Source organism: Callithrix jacchus, chromosome 2 (genome assembly GCF_049354715.1).
Source record: "Callithrix jacchus isolate 240 chromosome 2, calJac240_pri, whole genome shotgun sequence".
NCBI classification, from domain to species: domain Eukaryota; kingdom Metazoa; phylum Chordata; class Mammalia; order Primates; family Cebidae; genus Callithrix; species Callithrix jacchus.
In genome coordinates this window covers 63,971,434-63,991,126 of record NC_133503.1, presented here as the reverse complement: position 1 = coordinate 63,991,126, position 19,693 = coordinate 63,971,434, and positions in this window count along the sequence as shown.

Genomic DNA, 19,693 nt, shown 5'->3' with positions numbered 1-19,693 from the left:
ACTGTGATGTGCCTATATATAATTCTATTTGTATTTATCCTGCATGGGTTTTCTGAACTTTTTGTTTTGTTTTCCACAAAATTGCTAGGTAAACATGTTACACAGGTAGATATATTTTTACAGGCTATTGAACCTCTGTTTATTTTATCTGCTTTTCCCTCTCTTTTCTATGGGTTGGGTAATGCCTATTACCTATTTTCAAGTTTGCTGTTTCTTTATATTTTCATCTCTGAACTGTTGTTAAACCCACTCAGTAAAATTTTCATTTTAAATACTATAGTTCTTAATTCTAGAATTTCTATTTGATTTTTAAAAAGTCTCAGTTTGTTGGCTGAGATTCCTCAACTATTCTATCATTATGACAATGTTTTTCTTTAAATCCTTGAACATATTTCTAGTACTTGCTTTGAAATTCTCTTTTGCTCATTCAAACATTTGAATTGTCTTCGAGTTGTTCTCTATTGGCTGTTTTCTCCTCTTGATTACAACTCACACTTTTCTGTTTCTTTGTATATCTAGTAATGCATCATTTTATACTGGAGGTTTTGAACAATACTTTGTAGATTCAGTTATATTCCTTTAAAGAGTGTTACTTTTTGTTTCAGCAAGGCATTACCTTGGTTGAGTTCAAATTCCAAACAGTCTTTCTTGTGGTGGATAACAGCTGAACTGCTCAATTCCTCCAGCTTCCCAGCTGTTGCTTTTTGCTGAGAACTTTGAAATCTTCCTTACACGTGCACAGTGCATGAGTATACAAGAATTTAATGGAGTTTTTAATGTAAATTTTTAGGGTTTCACATTTTATGGTTCCCTCTTTTTCAGCATTTCTTCCTTGTTTTCTACCTTTGTGGCCACTCCAAACTGCATCCTCTGGTTCCTAAAGCCAGTATGACTGAGGCCTTTTGCTTGAGTTCTAGCCACTCTGAGCTACATAGACTGGAAAGCATTTTAAGGTAAAAATGTAGTCAACTTCCTTCCACTTCCTGTCTTTTTTTGGTAAAAAGGTAACAATTGCCTTCAAATTGCTGTTTTGTCCAGAGTGTGTATTGTGACTTGTAGGAGGGTTATTATACTACAAGTTACTTTATTGGAAATGTTAACTCCCCAAAATTGCATATCAATATGTTTGTTTATTTAATGCCTGTCTTCCTCACTAGAGGAGGCTTCATAAGGGCAAGGACCCCTTTAATTTTGTTCACTGTTGCACTCCTGTTGCCTGATATTTAGTAGCCACTCAATAAATAAAAGCAAGTTGAATGAATGAATGTTACTTAATTCTCACAACTCCCACATCATCAAATATTCATATTCTTTTCTTTTCCTTATTTTCTCTATAGATTTGCTCCTCTGCTAGCTCTTCTCATAGTTACAAGATGGCTGCTACAGTATCAAGGGTCTCATGCAGACATGAAATGTCAAGAGGAAGAGGAGAGCCTCACTTTTCCCAGGCTTTTGCTTTAAAGAGCAGAAAAACTATCCCCAGAATTCCTCTAGCTCACTTCCCATCTTACGTCATTGGCCTGAACTGGCCTGTATGCCCACATTCTCAGTCAAATACTGGTGAGGGAAAGGGGGTCACTATGATCGGTTTAGACTAATTGGGTTTATCCTTAAGTCCCTTGAAGCAGAAGTATACAACAGAATGAAATCTTGACTCAGCTTTCAAGAATAAAGAGGGAGAGATGACTGAAGGATGGCAACCAATCGTTGCCAAATGGCTAGCAAAATCAGATGTGGGTTCTGTCCTCATGGAGCATACAGTGGGATGGTGAAGATTTACCTAATTTCACTAACAAACTTATAACTGTGGTCAGTGTTCTGAAGGAAAGGAAATCCAGTTGTATGATAACATATGACAAAGAGACTGAACTAGGATGGAGGTGGGGGTGGTGTGATTGGGGAAGCCAGGGACATGATCTGCAGGATGGCTGGCCTGGATTCAAATTCCACTCCACTTACCTGCTGCTTGATTTTAGATAAGTCGCTTCATCTCTCTGAGCTCAACTTCATCTATAACAGTCCTTCCTAGGGTTGTCAAAGGATTGAATGAATCACTCACAGTAGGTGCTTCAGTGGCTCCTTTTCCAGATTAAATAAGGAGAAAACGTGTATGTTTGGAGTTAGCAACAAGACAGGATGATTCCTCATGTTTGTTTTGGAAAACAAGTCTTAAACTCACAGCCATGACAGAGTCTGACATCATCAGACATCAGGCATGTTAAGAATCACACTCTTAACTGAGAATGTCCAGAGTTTGTGATTAATTGCAATCCTTTTCGGATCCTTTCCCTAAGAATTTAATTTTTCTCCCCACCCACCCAGAGGTCAGGCTTACAATGTAACAAGTACAATAAATCTTCCACTAAAGATGGCCTCTCTCTAGTGCAAGCTGGAGCAAGACTTGTCGGGATTAGATGCCTAGACAGTTTGGAGTCACCTGGTGAGGTTTACGTGCACAGCTGGGGCCCAGCCTACCTAATTAGGACCAGAGAGTGGTTGAGAAGGGGACGGGTGCATATTCTAGGCACCCTCCTCCAGTGTCTGTTTCTAATAATGGCAGCAAGTAGCAGAGGCGGCAGGGTGAGAGTGGAGCGTGGTGACATCATCCCCCCAGCTGTTTTACACATCTGTAAAATGTAACATGGCTCATTAGGACTCTCTTAACACCTCATCCTTCCCTGCTCCATACAGCTTCAGTTGCATGAGAAAAGGTGCTCTTGCTTGTGAGGGGCCCCAAGACTGGGGCTGACTTCAGGGTCAAAGATTTGCTTAGACATTCTACCAGTCTTCAGAATTTTCATGGAGACACCCCTGTGCAGCATGCGCTCCTTGAAAGTGCTAATGGCTTCAATATGAGGCTGGCACTTCTGCACGATTGCTGGTGTTCAGGGCCAGCTTAGTTTTGGGGAGTAGACCATCTGCAGCAGCTGCAGAAATGTTTTTGCTTATTTTGAGCATTCTAAGTTTTTCCTAGCCATGAATAACAATCGAATAAATCATCCCACAGTGTGTAGAATGGTCTTTTTTTTTTAGCAAGAACAACAACAAAAAAAATGGCATATCATGTACTATGGATATTACACATAAAAAATTCCACCATATGTATAGGCAGTAGTTAACTAACTATATTTAGATATTTGAAGCTGTCTTAAATCAGATGAATGAGAAAAGCTTTCTGGATTTTAGTGAAAAGCCTGAATGACTAAACTGAAAAAATAAAGTTTTATTTCTATGAAGTATAGTACATATTCTGAAATAAAAGATAAGTGATATTTACAAAATGAAAAGAGAAACTTCATCAATAGACAGCCTCATAGAATAAAGCAGGGTCCCAGATTAAGAAACCTTGGTTTGAGTTGTAAAATTTACTCGAGAGGAGGGTGTGAGGGCAGAAGCCATTCATTTTAGCTCTTTAAATTTTTTCTTTGAATGGGGATGGTTAAATGCCCTCATAGGATTTTTGAGAGGACTAAAAATGAAAAGTATGGAAAGTTTTTAGCATTGTACCCATCACAAAGTTAGTGCTAAATATATTAGCTATCATCATTAATACTATTGCTATTCTTCTTCTACAACTGTCATTGTTAAAATGCAAAGTCAAAACGGTACATTTTTGTTTTTTTAATGAAAGAAAGAAATAAAGAGAAAGAGAAAGGGGGAGAGAGAACAGGAGTTCTCTCTGTTGCCCAGGCTGGAATGCAATCTAAAAATAGGTATTAAAAATCTCTTTTATGCCGATAATTGTGCTTAACAGTGGAGACACGAAGGAATAAGGGAGGAAAATAACAAACAAACAGCCAACCAATATTTTATTTAAGTCTGTGAAATGCTGTGCAAATGCTGAAGAATGATTTACTTCCAATTATGTGGTCACTTTCAAAATAGGTGTAATGTGATACTGAGAAAAATATATGTTCTGTGGACCTGGAGTGAAGAATTCTATAAATATTCACTGAGTTTACTTGTTCCAGGCCTGAGTTCTAATCATAGATGTCCCTGTTAATTTTCTATCTCATTGATCCATCGAATATTAACAATGTGGTGTCAAAGTCTCCCGCTATTATTGTGCGGGAGTCCAAGTCTCTTTATAAGTCATTAAGAACTTGTCTTATGTATCTGGGTAATCCTATATTGGGTGCACATATATTTATGATCATTGACTCCTGTTGTTGCATTGATCCTTTTACCATTATGTAATGTCCTTCTTTGTTTCTCTTAGTGTTTGTTACTATTAAAGTCTATTTTGTCAGAGACAAAAGTTACAACTCTTGGTGGTTATTTTTTTTTTGCTCTCCATTTGATTGATGAGTCTTCCTTTAATCCTTTGAGTCTTTGTGTGTCTTTGCTTATGAGATGGATCTGGTTACAGCACACCAATGGGTTTTGACTGTTTATTCAATTTGCCTTTCTGTGCCTTTGATTGGGGCATTTAATCCATTTAAATTTAGGATTAATACTGATATTTGTGAGTTTAATATTGTCATTTAATGCTATCTGGCTATTTTGCCCATTAGTTGATATAGATTCTTCATTATGGAGATTCTCTTTACCTTTTGGTAAGTTTTTGGGATGACTGATACTGGTTGTTCCTTTCTGTGTGTAATGCTTCTTTCAGAAGCTCTTGTAAAGCAGGCCTGGTGGTGATGAAATCTCTGAGTGCTTGCTTGTTCATGAAAAATTTTATTTTTCTGTCATTTATGAAGCTTAGTTTGGCTGGATATGAGATTCCGGGTTGAAAATTCTTTTCTTTGAGAATATTGAATATTGACCCCCACTCTCTTCCAGTTGGTAGGGTTTCTGCTGAGAGATCTGCTGTGAGTCTAATGGGCTTCCCTTTATGGGCAACCTGACCTTTCTCTCTAGCTGCCCTTAGACTTTTCTCCTTAATTTCAAGCCTGGTGAATCGAACGATTATGGGTCTTGGGGTTGCTCTACTTGAGGAATATCTTTGTGGTGTTCTCTGTATTACCTGGAGTCGAGCACTGTCCTGCCTTACTAGGTTAGGAAAGTTTTCCTGAATAATATCCTGAAGAATATTTTCCAGCTTAGATTCATTCTCTTCATGACATTCGGGTACACCTATCAAACATAAATTAGGTCTTTTCACATAGTCCCATATTTCTTGGAGACTTTGCTCATTCCTTTTTACTCTTTCTTCTCTAATCTTGTCTTCTCATTTCATTTCATTAAGTTGGTCTTTGACCTCTGATATCCTTTCTTCTGCTTGATCAATTCGACTGTTAAAACCTGTGCATACTTCACGGAGTTCTCATATTGTATTCTTCAGTTCCATTAATTCACTTATATTCCTCTCTAAATTGTCTATCTCGTTAGGATTTCATCAAACCTTTTTTCAACGTTCTTAGTTTCTTTATGTTGGGCTAGAACATGTTCCTTTAACTCACTGAAGTTTCTTATTATCCACCTTCTGAAGCCTAATTCTGTTAATGGAACACATTCGTTCTCCATCAGGCCTTGTTCCCCTGTTGATGTGGAACTGTGATCCCCTGTAGAGGGAGAGGCATTCTGATTTTGGGTATTCTCAGCCTTTTTACACTGGTTTCTTCGCATCATTGTAAATTTATCCACCTGTTGTCTTTGTAATTACTGACTTTCAAATTAGGTCTCTGAGTGGACTTCCACCTTGTTGATTCCCAGTGTCAGAATCTGAGCAACATACTGCTTTGGCTAAAACAGCAGCATTAAGATTCATGGTGCTATTCTGCCCAGGAATCTCTGGTCTGGCTTCCCCCTTGAGTCCCTTTTTCAATCAGCTGAATGGGCGACTCTGCCTTCCCAGAACTCCAGATGTCAACCAAAAGGGGACCCAGTCCCGTTTACTCTGCACCGAGAACTGCCACACCGAGGCACCGGCAAAACCACCACGCCATCCACAAGAGTCGTGCTGGCGACTCGTGGGGCTCCTCCGCTGGGAGTCTTCTGGTCCGTGAGCAGCAAAAATTCGTTTGCAAGTGTGGCATCCTCTCATTCTCTACACTGTCACTGGGAGCTACAGTCCTGAGCTGCTAGTAATTGGCCATCTTGGATCTCTCTCCAAAATGGTACAATTTTATCAACTTGAGTACTATAATGTTTCAACTAATACATAATGCTCTTGATTAGAAGATGATTATTGTATTGTCTCTAAGGAAGCAAAAAGGCTGACTGTTAAACCATGGCACACTGCTTTCTGATTCTATCAACTGTGAGAGGCAGTCTTTTCAGTTAGGATAGGGTAGTGAGGCTGCAGTAACAATTACAAAATTCCAGGGCTTCATGCAACTGAAGTTTATTTCTAGTTTGCATTACAAATTAAACTCAGGACTTGGCTCACTGTGGTCACTTAGGAACTGTATTAGCTTGTTTGGGGCTGCCACCACACAGGACCATGGCCTGGGTGGCTTATGTAAGAAGTCTACTATGGCTACTGTCACATTTCTGGAGGCTGGAAGTCAACATCAAGGCATCAGCAGTGTTGGTGTCTTCTGAGGCCTCTCTCCTTGTGTCTTCCATCTGTGCCCTTCTGAGTCCTTGTTGTTTCTTTTCTTTTTTTTTTTTTTCGAGATGGAGTCTTGCTCTCTTGCCCAGGCTGGAGTACAGTGGCACTATCTTGGCTCACTGCAACCTCCACCTCCTTGGTTCAAGCAATTCTCCTGCCTCAGCCTCTTGAGAAGCTGGGACGACAGGCATGTGCCACCACACTTGGCTACATTTTGTATTTTTAGTAGAGAAGGGGTTTCACTGTTAGCCAGGATGGTCTCTATCTCCTGACTTGGGCCTCCCAAAGTGCTAGGATTACAGGTGTGAGTCACTGCACTCGGCCATCTTTTCTTCTTATAAGGACACCAGTCATATTGGATTAGGACCCATTCCAATGACCTCATTCTAACTTAACTACTTCTTTAAAAACCTAGTCTCCAAATACAGTCACATCCTGAGGTACAGGAGTTAGACCTTCAGTACAGGAATTTCAAAGGACATAACTCAGCCCATGGCAGGAACTCAGACTAGTGGAGGCTCCAGATCGTCATAACCTCCCAGGATCATTTCCAGGGGCAAAGTGACATGGCAGACAGCACGAGCTTTCCATGGCTTCCTCTTGGAAAGCACGCTGTTGGCAAAGCAAGACACAGGGTACATCTCATTTCAAAAGGCGACACGACTGTGGAAGTGAAATGCTCCATTGTGCCCAGAGCAGAGAGAATTGCCATAGTTTTTGGACCACTTAACTCATTATGCCTGGTGTTCCACTATTGGAACATGAAGCTTATTTATACCCCACTGCTCAAGGTCATTGCCAAGGTCTGATTTTTCACAAAAATTTGCAACCTCCAGCATAAATGGGTTAATAACCATCACACAGCCCAATTTCAGAGATATTGATGTGAAAAAATGTATATCTTAGAACCAATAAAATAGGAGATATGAACGATTGTCATTACTAAATGGTGAGGGTGACAGTTCAAATGAACAGGGCCTGCTTAGCCAAGGAACCCTCTCTGGGCCTCAATATTCTCATCTAGAAAATGGAGTAGGTGATTCTCTAATGATCAATAATTTAATGATCATAAGTTTGAATGGTCATTAGAAGTATAAGAATCAAATTCTGGAAAGCATCCATCATCTCTCAGGCCTTTGAAAATGATCTAATTTTGTAGATTGCACCCTCTGTTCTTGCAAGTAGGCCCATGAATGTGGAAAGTGCATGCTGTGAGCCATGCAGTTTGCCCCCTCATTGTCCATTTCTCTTCTGGTAGCTTTCCAGGTATGTGGTCAGGTTAAGAGACTGAGGCTTAAGCCAGGAAGGCGTTACATTCCTCTCACCATGACAAAACCTGAGACAATGAGAAGAAGATAGATTCTTCTCCTCCTGAGGCTGCTGAGGCACGATCAGAATGTCTCTCCTGGGTCTGAAGCAGATCATAGAAGGTTCAAAGTTCCAAGAACCATTCTGCCACTATAAGAATCCAGAACTTAAAGTATAATTTTAAAAAAAATTGAAAAAAATAAAAAAAAAAGAATCCTGAGAATGAAGCCAACTTCATGCTAATTGTCAAGACCAAGCTGATTTGAGTTTATTTGAGTCCTTGGATCCAGCCATGCCTGAAGACATTTTAATAACATGAATAAAAAATTGTATTTTGGATGCTGCACTTTGAGTTGGGTTTTCTATTACTTGCAGCTGAAAAGCTGAAATGGTCCTACGTGATAAGAGAGTAAGACCATGATTTTGAGCATTTAATCTAACAAGAACCACAATACTGTGCCTGAATACCAAAAGGGGATTAGGTGTTGCCTTTTGACAGTATATGAAATAACTCATTTGTATCAGTTTCCTGTAATATCCATCAGAATTTCTGTCTCAGAATCTAATTTTCTGAGTTGAGCTCTAAGGCCATGCATGGTTAGTCATATGAAATTCCAGAATGCATTTATTATAAAAATATCACTGAAGATATTGTCACATGTATCACTCAGTGATGCTTTCATAAGTAAATTTCTTTTAGAATTCAATATTAGGAGAAATCTGAGGAAAGGATATGCTCTTCTCCTCTTCTGAAAATATGTGAATAACTAATCTTATATTCCTGAGGCTGGGTGTGGTGGCTCATGCCTGTAATCCCAGCACTTTGGGAGGCTGAGGCAGGTGAATAGCTTCAGCTCAGGAGTTCAAGATTAGCCTAGGCAACATGGAGAAACCCTGTCTCTATGAAAAATACCAAAATTAGCCATGCTTGATGGTGCATGATTATAATCCCAGCTATTTGAGGGGCTGAGGTGGGAGAATTGCTTGAGTCCAGGAGATAGAGGTTGCAGTGGGCTGAGATCACACCACTGAACTCCAAACTTGGCAACAGAGAGGGACCCTGTCTCGAAACACAAAACAAAACCCAAATCAAAAAAGCAAAAAGAACTAATCTTATATTCCTTTTTGCTTTGGCTGCCAGGAAGCTCAGAACCAGTTTTCAAAGCTCAATCTCAAGTTATTTACACTACCTTGTGGTTGATTCACTTTCCTTTTCTTTGGTTCTTATGTTCTGTGTATGATACACATCACATGTTTTTGTTTTATACCACCCCAAATTCCTCAATGGAAGAAGCATGTTATAAACAAATATAATGTGTCCATAATTATTACCACTGTAAAAGTGATTTTAGGAGAGAAAGAGCTACTAACTATGCTAACATTTTCTCTGAGTTGAAATCTGAAAAAGTAGGCAGACTCTCAAATCCAGGTATTGGCATGAATTATAGGAACTTTGCATTTTCAATCTCCTGACCCACAAAGCTCTCTGTTTAGTCTAACAGTTGGGGGCCCTGACACCCAGAGGAGATGAATGCTTTGCTCTGGGACCCAGGGATTAAAAAAGTGATGTGAATCTGACAGGCTTTGGCTGCTTACTTGCCAGCCATGGGACTTGGATAAGTCACTCAGCTTCTCTGGGTCTGTCTTCTTTCATGTAAAGGAGGGAACGCCCCCTATAGGAAGCTGTCGTGCAGAGTGAAGGAGATTCCAGATGCATGGCACCCAGCATGGTGTCTGGCAAATTGGGCCACTAAAGGCCAGCCGTGTCTTTCTTTTGCAGAGTCACCTGCTTTTCTATACCAGGGGCTTCTGTCTGTTTACAGAGCCACATGTTGGATGTGACTGCCACATCTGATTGGATTCCCGTCTAGCCTTGTGTTTGTTGATCTTTACCCCTTAGCCTTCATCCAGAGGCAGCCCAAGAAATAGCTTCACATATACTAAGTTCTATTCCCGTAGGGCTATTGTGGAGACTTGGTTCTCTATGTGATTTCAGGTCCCCAGATGAAGCCCTACATGAATTTTTATTTCAGAAGTAGGTGTTAAGGAAAAGTTTTGCTGGGAGTTATTTTCTCTATCACAATAAATAGTAGGCAGTTGATGCTTCCCGACCCCCCACTTCGGCTGCTGGGAAACCCCAAAGAAAAAACCATGAGGAGATAAATAACTTCAACTGAACACCCAATCTCAGGAACCATCAAAAAACAAGTGAGCTGCACCATCTGGCGTGCACTCGCAGCTGAGGGGAAGGTGGAGGGCCAGCGTAGGGCGGGGTGAGGAGGAAGAGCATGCTGTGGGAGAGTCCAGAAGCTCTCAACATTATTTTCTCAAAGCCTTGACACCCTCCTGGAATGTAGGATTTTCCTTCTCTAGATTTTGGTTATTGCAGACCATCCTACAGCCAACCAACCCCCAAGCATGTGAGCCACCCCAGCCAGGACCAGCAGAGCCACCTGGATGCACACAGCTGACTGCAGATGCATGAGTGAGCCAAGACTAGCAGAATTTAAGAGCAAAAATAACGGCTTATAGTTTTAAGCCATTGAGTCTAAGGATGGTTTGTTGTAAGAACAATAGCTGATATACTCTTCCAGTGTCTACAGTTATGGGGTACACAACAAGTACTAAATAAATGGCTGTTTTGTGGAATGAGATAGTCTCATTAAGAACAATAGCTGAGGCTGGGCATGGTGGTTCATGCCTGTAATCCCAGCACTTTGGGAGGCAAACAGATCACGAGGTCAGGAGATCGAGACCATCCTGGCCAACATGGTGAAACCCCATTTCTACTAAAAATACAAAGATTAGCTGGGTGTGGTGGCACACACCTGTAGTCCCAGCTACTCAGGAGACTGAGGCAGGAGGATCACTTGAACCCAGGAGGCAGAGGCTGCAGTGAGCTGGGATCGCACCACTACACTCCAGCTTGGGTGACAGAACAGGACTCCATCTTAAAAAAAAGAAAAAGGCCAGGCGCAGTGGCTCACTCCTGTAATCCCAGCACTTTGGGAGGCCGAGGCGGGTGGATCACGAGGTCAAGAGATCGAGATCATCCTGGTCAACATGGTGAAACCCCGTCTCTACTAAAAATACAAAAAATTAGCTGGGCATGGTGGCGCGTACCTGTAATCCCAGCTACTCAGGAGGCTGAGGCAGGAGAATTGGCTGAACCCAGGAGGCGGAGGTTGCGGTGAGCCGAGATCGTGCCATTGCGCTCCAGCCTGAGTAACAAGAGCGAAACTCCGTCTCAAAAGAAAAAAAGCAAATAGCTGATATAGTCTCCCAGTGTCTGTAGTTGTAGGGTACACAGTAAGTGCTAAATAAATGCCTGTTTTGTGGAATGAGAGTCTCATTAAGAACAATAGCTGATACACTCTCCCAGTATATAGTAAGTGCTACATAAATGCCCATTTTGTGGAATGGAATTGAGGATCTCTATTATTATGTGGCTTTAGGGTATTTCCTAGCTGACTTCCAAGTTTAAGGAGGGAAATAGGTGAGGGAAGAGTATGTACATTTGACTGTGGCTCAGCAGACCTGAATGACAGTCCTAAATGCTGCCTGTCTGCAGTACATGGGTCACTTCTATTGTAGGCCCCTCAGTTTCCTGATTTACAAAATGAAAGAGAAAACCAGACTTGCATAAAAGTCAGTCAGAATCTTGGCCATCATCAAGCACAAGACCTGCCCTGCAAGGACGCTGCTACCACCAGAGCCACCCCTCTCTAGATGTCACAGTACCTTCCTACTGTCCCACATTGCGCTGGTTGCTCCTACCAAGGTTGTCTCTCCATTGTCCCTCTTCTTGGTGTGACCAGTTCCCCAGTGATGATATGGAGAGATGGCTGGTGGTACGCTGGCTATGTACCCTGTGAGGGACGTGGGGAAAGTGAGGGGTCTGGCCTTTCCAGCTTCCGTAGAGGGAGGTGGACCCTCCTGTCTTTCACTAAGATGCATGAAATCGGAGTGCCTCAAATACAGGAAGGAGGCTCAGATGCTGGGCATCTAAACATAGGAAGAAAGATATCCACTACACAAAATCCTTCATAATATCCTGAGAGTCTGAGAAAATGCTCTCAAAGGGAGTCAGTGAGGCTTGACCGTGGGCTCAGCCAACCAGGAGCTCAGCAAACATTGTAACTTTTTAGAAGTTGCATTGATCTTCTTCAGGAACTGAGCAAAGACAGAGGTTAAGAAAATCTGCTGGCATCTTAGCCTCCAGACCCCATGGCCACTGGACAGGGCTTGAAGCACATGCTCTGGAAATATGGGGGCTGTGCGCAAATCCGGGGTAACCCTCCAATTCAATGGAGCAGCAACAAACCAGGTTGATGAGATGACTTCAAAAGCTAGAGCCTCTCAATTACTGAGAAATCAGCTGGAGACACCAGTGAAGTGGAACTGACGGCAGGTAAACATTTGAAAAGGACTGCCCTGGTGGGCAGATCATGAGGTCATGAATTCAAGAACAGCCTGACCAACATGGTGAAGCCCCATCTCTACTAAAGATACAAAAAATTAGCTGGGTGTGGTGGTGTGTGCCTGTAATCCCAGCTACTTGGGAGACTGAGGCAAGAAAATCGCTTGAACCTGGAAGGAGGAGGTTGCAGTGAGCCAAGATCATGCCATTGTACTCCAGTCTGGATGACAGAGACTCTGTTTCAAAAAACAAAAAGGACTAAAGGACTGCCCGTGGTCATCTTGGTAATCAAAGCCACACTAGCTGAGAGGTAGGACACCAGGCAGGCCTCAGAAACTCCTGGCCCAGAGTGCAAATTGCAGACCCTCTGCCCTGGCTTCAAACACTAGGAACAGTTCGCTTCTTTTTTTGCATCTTTCTCTCCAGCCTCATCCATTATTCCTTCTCCCTTCACTTCTCAAGAACCTAGCACTTTACAAGGTGATGAAGTGATCAGAATCTGTTTCCTCAAGTGTACAAGGGGACAATTGGGTCTATGAAGTGAGGTTGTCATGTAAGGTTGAAAAAACTTTGGGGAGAGGGCCACGGGTCTCTTTGGGAATCCGATGAAAACCATTAATCCTCTTCCTAGGGGAAAATGCACACATGCTCAAACAATTGTGCATCTAATTTAATGAACCTAGAGGATCAGGGCATGAAGAACCTTGTAAGCCATGCCAAGGAAGCCAAGACTTTATCTAGATGGTAGTGAGGATCCTACAACAGGTAGGAATGACTTTCAGCTCTGTGTAAGAGAGATACAGAATAACTCTGGTTTAAGCAGGTAGAGATTTATTTTTCTTTCTTGTAAAAGAACCCAAAGTGGGCAGTTCAGAATTAACTGATCTCCTCAATGTTGTTAACATCCCAGACTCTTTTTTTAAAAAAACTCTCAGCTCCAACCATCCTTAGTACCTGTTTCTGTCCTCAACATCTCCTCATGGATCCCATCTGGTCACTGCTGCTCCAGCCATCACATTAGCATTCCAGTCAGGATGAAAGAGGAATGAGGATGGAGAAGGGCCAAAAGACCGCTCAGCTGAGTCAACCTCTTTGTAACTGTGCTTTTCTGGAAGTCTCTCTCCTCACCAGTGGCTCCTTTCTCTATGTCTTTGGGCAAAACTTTCAGACTTAAATCTGCAAGGGCTTGGAAATGTAATTTCTCAATTGGGCCCATTGCCTATCCTACCAAAATCAGGTTCTTTTCCTAAAGGAGAAGAGGAGAATGGGTAGGCACTGGTATATCTCTTCTGACGAATAAGAAGCAGTTGTGAGGCCGGGCACGGTGGCTCAAGCCTGTAATCCCAGCACTTTGGGAGGCCAAGGCGGGTGGATCACGAGGTCAACAGACTGAGACTATCCTGGTCAACATGATGAAACCCCGTCTCTACTAAAATTACAAAAAATTAGCTGGGCACGGCAGCGCGTGCCTGTAATCCCAGCTACTCAGGAGGCTGAGGCAGGAGAATTGCCTGAACCCAGGAGATAGAGGTTGCGGTGAGCCGAGATCGCGCCATTGCACTCCAGCCTGGGTAACAAGAGCGAAACTCCGTCTCAAAAAAAAAAAAAAAAAAAAAAAAGAAGCAGTTGTGGACTGCAAAGAGCAAGGCAAACAGGAGGTAGGGGAGGGGTGAGGAGGAGCCTGATTCCTGTCTGGGTGGGGCTCTGGAGAAGGCAATGGGAAGGGGGGACCAAGAGGACTTGGTGAAGGACAGGATGTGAAGGAGGAAAAGAGGGAGTCATCGGGATACATTCCTGTGTTGGCGTAGGCACCAATTCCACGCCAGAGCCAATGAGGGCCAACAAGTGTTTAGGGGAGCGGGGAGAGAATAACAACTTTAGGTAGAACTGGATTGGGACTGTGGGACCCTGGTCACTGGAAAGGTGATGGTGCACTCTCAGAAAGTCTCTCTTACCAAAAATTCCTACAGCATTCTTATTTTTCTTATGATAACGACTTTGATGCTTTTTCAAAAACCAGCTTTATTTAGCGATGACTTACATATGATAAAGGCACACATTTCAAACACATTTCAATGAGTTTTGACAAATGTGTACACCTTTTGTGTAACCACCACCCCAGGCAAAATATAGACTATTTCTGTCATTACGGAAATTTCCTTCCTGAGCCTTCCCATATAATACCTACATCTCCTATTGATCTGATTTCTATCACTGTACATTCGTTTCATCTGTTTTTAGAACTTCAAATCAATGCAGTTCCCCAGAAAATATTGATTTGTGTCTGACTTCTTTTACTTACCATAATACTTCTGGGTTTCATCACGTTGCTGTGAATATCAGTAGTGTGTTTATTAGTCTGTTGTACGGCTATAACACCACTAGTTTATCCATTCATCTGTTGATGACTATTTGGGTTGTCTTTAGTTTTTTCCTTTATGAAAAGACTTATGAATATTTGTGTGCAAGCCCTTTGAGAACATTCATTTTCATTTCTCTTGGTAAATACCTAGAAGTGGAATGGCTTGATCATAAAGTGTATGTTTAGTTTTAAAAGAAACTGCCAAGTTGCCTTTCAAGATGGTTATACTATTCTCCTTTACTATCAGTGGTACATGAACAATTCATTTGTTCTGTGTCTTTACCAACACTTAGTGTAGTAAGACTTTTTTTTTTTTTTAAGGATTTTAGCCTTTTTCAGTGGGTATGAAGTAGTATTTCATTGTGGTTTAAATTTGTATTAACCTAATGACCAACAATATTGAACATCTTCGTATGTGCTTATTAGAGATTCATATATTCTTTTTTTAAGAGGCAAAGTCTTTGCCCATTTAAAACAAATTTGATTGTTTGCCCTCTTATTACTGAGTTATAGAAGTTTTTTTAAATTCTGGATACAAGCCCTTTGTCAGATAACTGTTTTGAGAATAACTTCTCTGGGTCTATGGTTTACCTTTTAATTTTCTTAATGTTGTCTTTTGAAGAAGAAAAAGTGGAAATTTTGATAAAGTCAATCATAATTTTTTCCTTATGGCTAATGTTTATTTTTTCCCATCTAAGACACATTTGTTCATCCCAAATGTATAAAATTTTTCTCTTATGTTTTCTTCTGGAAATTAGAATATTTTAGCTGTTGCAAGAGTTAGATTTTATGCATGGTGTGAATTACATTTTATGCATGCAAAGTTTACTTTTTTCCTTATAGCTATGTAGTCATTCTTCACTAATGCAAGCATTTGTATACTTTAATGATTGCTGTGAAATAACAATATACTTAAATACTTTCCATTCTTCTTATTTTTGTTCCCTCTGCTTTGCTGGACACTTGCTTCATCTGCCTATATAGTAATCCAGCTCTGAGTTCTGATTTGCACCTGTTGTTTTTGCATGTCCTGTGGAAAACCTGGGTGGAGACATTCATCAGCTTTTGGAGGGGATGGTGCTCTGGAGAGAAGGGTGAGCTTTAGACAGATCTGGGAGGTGCATCAGTAATGGCCATAGTCACATGTATGTAGATTCCCAGGAAAACCACAGCTGGGTTCTTTCTGGGTTCTGCATCCTCTCCTTCTTCCCTTGTCTCTACTTTCTACCAGCAGTAGCAACTTCCCACTACTCTTTCTCTGGGGGCTTCTCAGTCCCTTGTTGGCTTCCACACCCCAAAATCAGTCCCTTTATTCAACTCTCTGCGGACGCCCCTTTGGACTGTGTCAACTGTTTCCTCTTGAGATCCCAAATGATGCACCTGATCACAGGTATTTTAAAAAGTTCAGTTTATTAAAATGTCAGGTCTCTTGTTATTCTCCCTCATGTCAAGCACTCAAGCACACACCTGCTAGGCACCAAATCAGCCCATAACTAGCTAGAGCTGAAGACTTCAATTGCAAAGCCTGGATGCAAAAACACAGATCTAGGTCTGCTGCAAGATGTAGTTTCTATTGGTAATTCCTGAATTCCTTCATGAAGGGAAGTCTGGTGGTTTCCATGGGGCACTAGACTCTGAGCCCCTCAAGGGCAAACATGGTTTCTGCATTTGCTTACCCTTGGCTCTTCAGCACCTGGAAGAGCACCTGATGCATAGTAAACAGTAAGCCCTGAGATACTGGAAACCCTGCAGTGGCATTGAGCGCCATCAGGAAACCTCTCGGCATTCTCAGCAGCTGAGGATGGCACCGCCAGCATTCCACGGGCAAATAAGGACAATGTGGTGAAGGCAGTCAGCAGTTCCAAAATGGTATAAGAGAGGCGATGTCCTTTTGTTTTTAATTTGCCTACTCTGAACATATAAAGGAATTTCTAGTCATTTGCTCAAGGCCACATTTGCTGTACATGGATAAGCCTTGGGACTGCCTTGGGGGTTCCAGGAGAGGCTGAGAAAAGGTAAAACGGCAGGGTGGGTGGACAGCGAGCTACAGGATGAGCAGCATTTGTCTCTCTCAGGTTGTAGTGTGGCTACTGTCTACCTTTCCTTCTGTGTGTGAACAGGTGCCCCAGACATCCTTCAGATCCTACCTTGGTCATTTCCTGAATGTGTGGCCCTGGGCTCATGTCCCTGCATAGCCCAGGTAATTTCAGCTCAAGCAGGGGCTAAGCAGGATCGGAGAATCCAGGATATTCTCCCTGTCCCTTCCTAAGTCAATGCTCATTGCTTTCTTTCTTCAGGCCTCCAGGTTGGTGGCCTCAGGCCAAGCCTCATGCACTCTCTTATTTGGTGTCACCTTCCCAACCAGAGTCATCTTAGTTGGGTCACAAGCCAACTCCTGCACCCATCAGTGTGGCCAAGGGGTATAATGCACCAACTAGATTGGCCTGGGCTGGGCTTTCCTGAGCTGGTGTGGAGCCTCATCCGAACCACATGGACTGGGGGTGGGATGGGACTGGATCCTCCTGTCTCACATATGAGAGAAAAAGGCGAGGGATGCTGGGGAAGAAGTGAATGAAGCCTCCTATGAGTGCTTCAAGCTCTCTGCTATTGATGTTTTAGGGAACAGGGATGGATGGTATTAAAGCCTGTGTTCCACTCTTGCCTCTACCACTTACTTGTCATGTGGGTTTAGGCAAGTCCACTTATTGCAGCCTCAGCTGTCTCACTTCTAAAGTGGAGAATGCACTTCCCCACTCCGAGTCTGTGTGCAAACAAGGAAGCATGTGCACCCTCTTTGGCACCCAAGCTGCTGGCAAACACTAAACAGTAGCAATTATTATTATAATTATTATCATTCCCCGGTTTGGGCCTCTGGGAGTCCAAAGTTGCCCAAGGACCAGCTGCAGATCATTAGGCTTCATGTGGTTGACATCTGTGCTCAGAGAAGCAAATGCTGAGGATGTGTCCCCGTCACCCAGACCAGGCTGTAGGCTGAGCCCATCAAGCACCTGCATGAGGGGTGGGGCAGGTTTCTGTCCAGTGTGGTGTCTTGTAGCTTGTTTAATGAAAGCCTGTTAACCATCTTGTTTCAGCACACTGGAGGGGTTACAGTGTCTGAGTGATTAGGAATGAGAAGGAAGCAGCAGGTGGCCCTGAAAACTGAGTCAGGGGAGTGATTGGTGGGTAATTACCATGCCATCTCTCTATGCAGCCCTATCTGCTGGTCAGGACTTGTGCTCAATGCTTTACATCTGTGTGGAGATTGCTATATGTCTTCCAGTATCCATTCTTCTTTTTTGGGTGTAGGATCAGAACCCCTGATTTTAACCTCAGCACATCGTTGTCCAGAAGAAAGGCAGCATATCTTACCCTCTTCCTTTTTGCCAGGTAGAACCATATTCTGACCAATGAGATGTGAGCAGAAGAGATATGTGCAATTTCAATCATATTTTTGAAAGGAAAGAGCATGCCCCTTTCATTCTATATGCAGGCTGGAATGCAAACATGTCAGTGAGCTACCTTGGGTCACATGGACAGAGCAATACCTTAGAGATAGCAGAACAAACAAGAGGGAAGAAATCTAGGATCATGGCCCCATGGAGTCACCATAACAGCCCAGAATTGCTTAGGCCTGGATTCTCATGTGAGAGATAAATGGATCTCCACATTGTCTAACAATTGTTATACTGTTATAAAAGAGACCCTAACCAATACATGTGCATTTTTATAAGAGCATATTTCTATCCTAGGTTGAGATGAGAAAAGCAAGGTTCAGAAGGTTTAGTAACTTGCTCAAGTGTATTAGTTAGTACAACAATAGCTGCTGTAACAAGTAGACCCAATACCAAAGATATAGGTCTTAAGTACTATGAAGTTTATTTCTTGCTCTTCACAGTAACATGTGGCAAAAAAAATCAGTAGGGTAGCCTTTTATCTTCCACCATCTGGGACTCAGGATAATGGAGGTGCTTCCATCTGTTGAAACATGGAAATTCTAAAGTTGCCCTGGGGTCATGTCCATTCCAGCCAGACAGAAGGTGGAAAGAGCACAGGGAAGGGCAGGGAGGTTTCATGGACCAATCTGGAAGTGGCATACATACTTCTCAGTTTCATTGGCTAGAACTCAGTCACATGGCCAAATCTAACTGCAAAGGAAGCTGGGAAAGTTAGTCTTGCTGTGTGCACAGAAGAAAAGGAGACAATTTTGCTGAAGAGCCAGTCAGTTTCTGCCACACTGGGCTCACTTGGCTAGAAGTTACAGAAGGTGAACTGGTCAACCTGATTCTCAAGCTCAATGTCATTTGCGTTCTCTCTGTTGCTTCCCAATTTTGAAGCAAAGACTTTAGACTTCGTTTGATGTCTGTGATGGTCTTGGGATGTGTCAATGTGGCTAGGCTACAGCCTCCAGTTATTTCAATCAATGTGTTATCTAGGTGTTGCCGTGAAGGTATTTTATAGATGTGATTAATGTCCCTATTAGACTTTAAGTAAGGGAGATTCTCCTAGATAATCTGAGTAGGCCTGATTCAATTAGTTAAAAGGCCTTAGACGGAAAACAGGTTTCTATGAAGAATAAATTCTGCCAGCTGGCAGCAGCTTTGGCTTGTACCTGAGAGTTCCAGGCTGTCCCTCTTGAGGGTTTGCCCTGAATTTCAGACTTCCCTGGCCAGCTCCCATGCTGTGTAAGCCAATTCCTTGCCATGAATCTCTTAATGTGTATCTGCAAGTGATTCTGTGTTGCTTCTTGAACAATATCATTTGTCCTCTGCCCTTTTTGTCCCTAAGCTCCCCACCTGTGACAGCACCTCATACTCCACTCGTGTTTACTAATGTCTGCCACACATTTTTACTGAGCACTTATTATATACCAGTCACTGTGCAGCAAACAAATCAAAATGGTCTCTGACCTTGTGGAACAAGTGGAAGAGACAGGCTTCAAACAAAGGATCAGACAAGCAAATGTGGAATGACATCCTATGGTAAGTGCTATGACAAGAAAGCTCAGAGGCCTATGAGGAGACCTAATGTCAGCTGAAGGGTCAGGGACAGCATTCCTGATGAGTCACATGGAAACCAAGCTCTGAAGGAAGGAGTGCACTCAGCT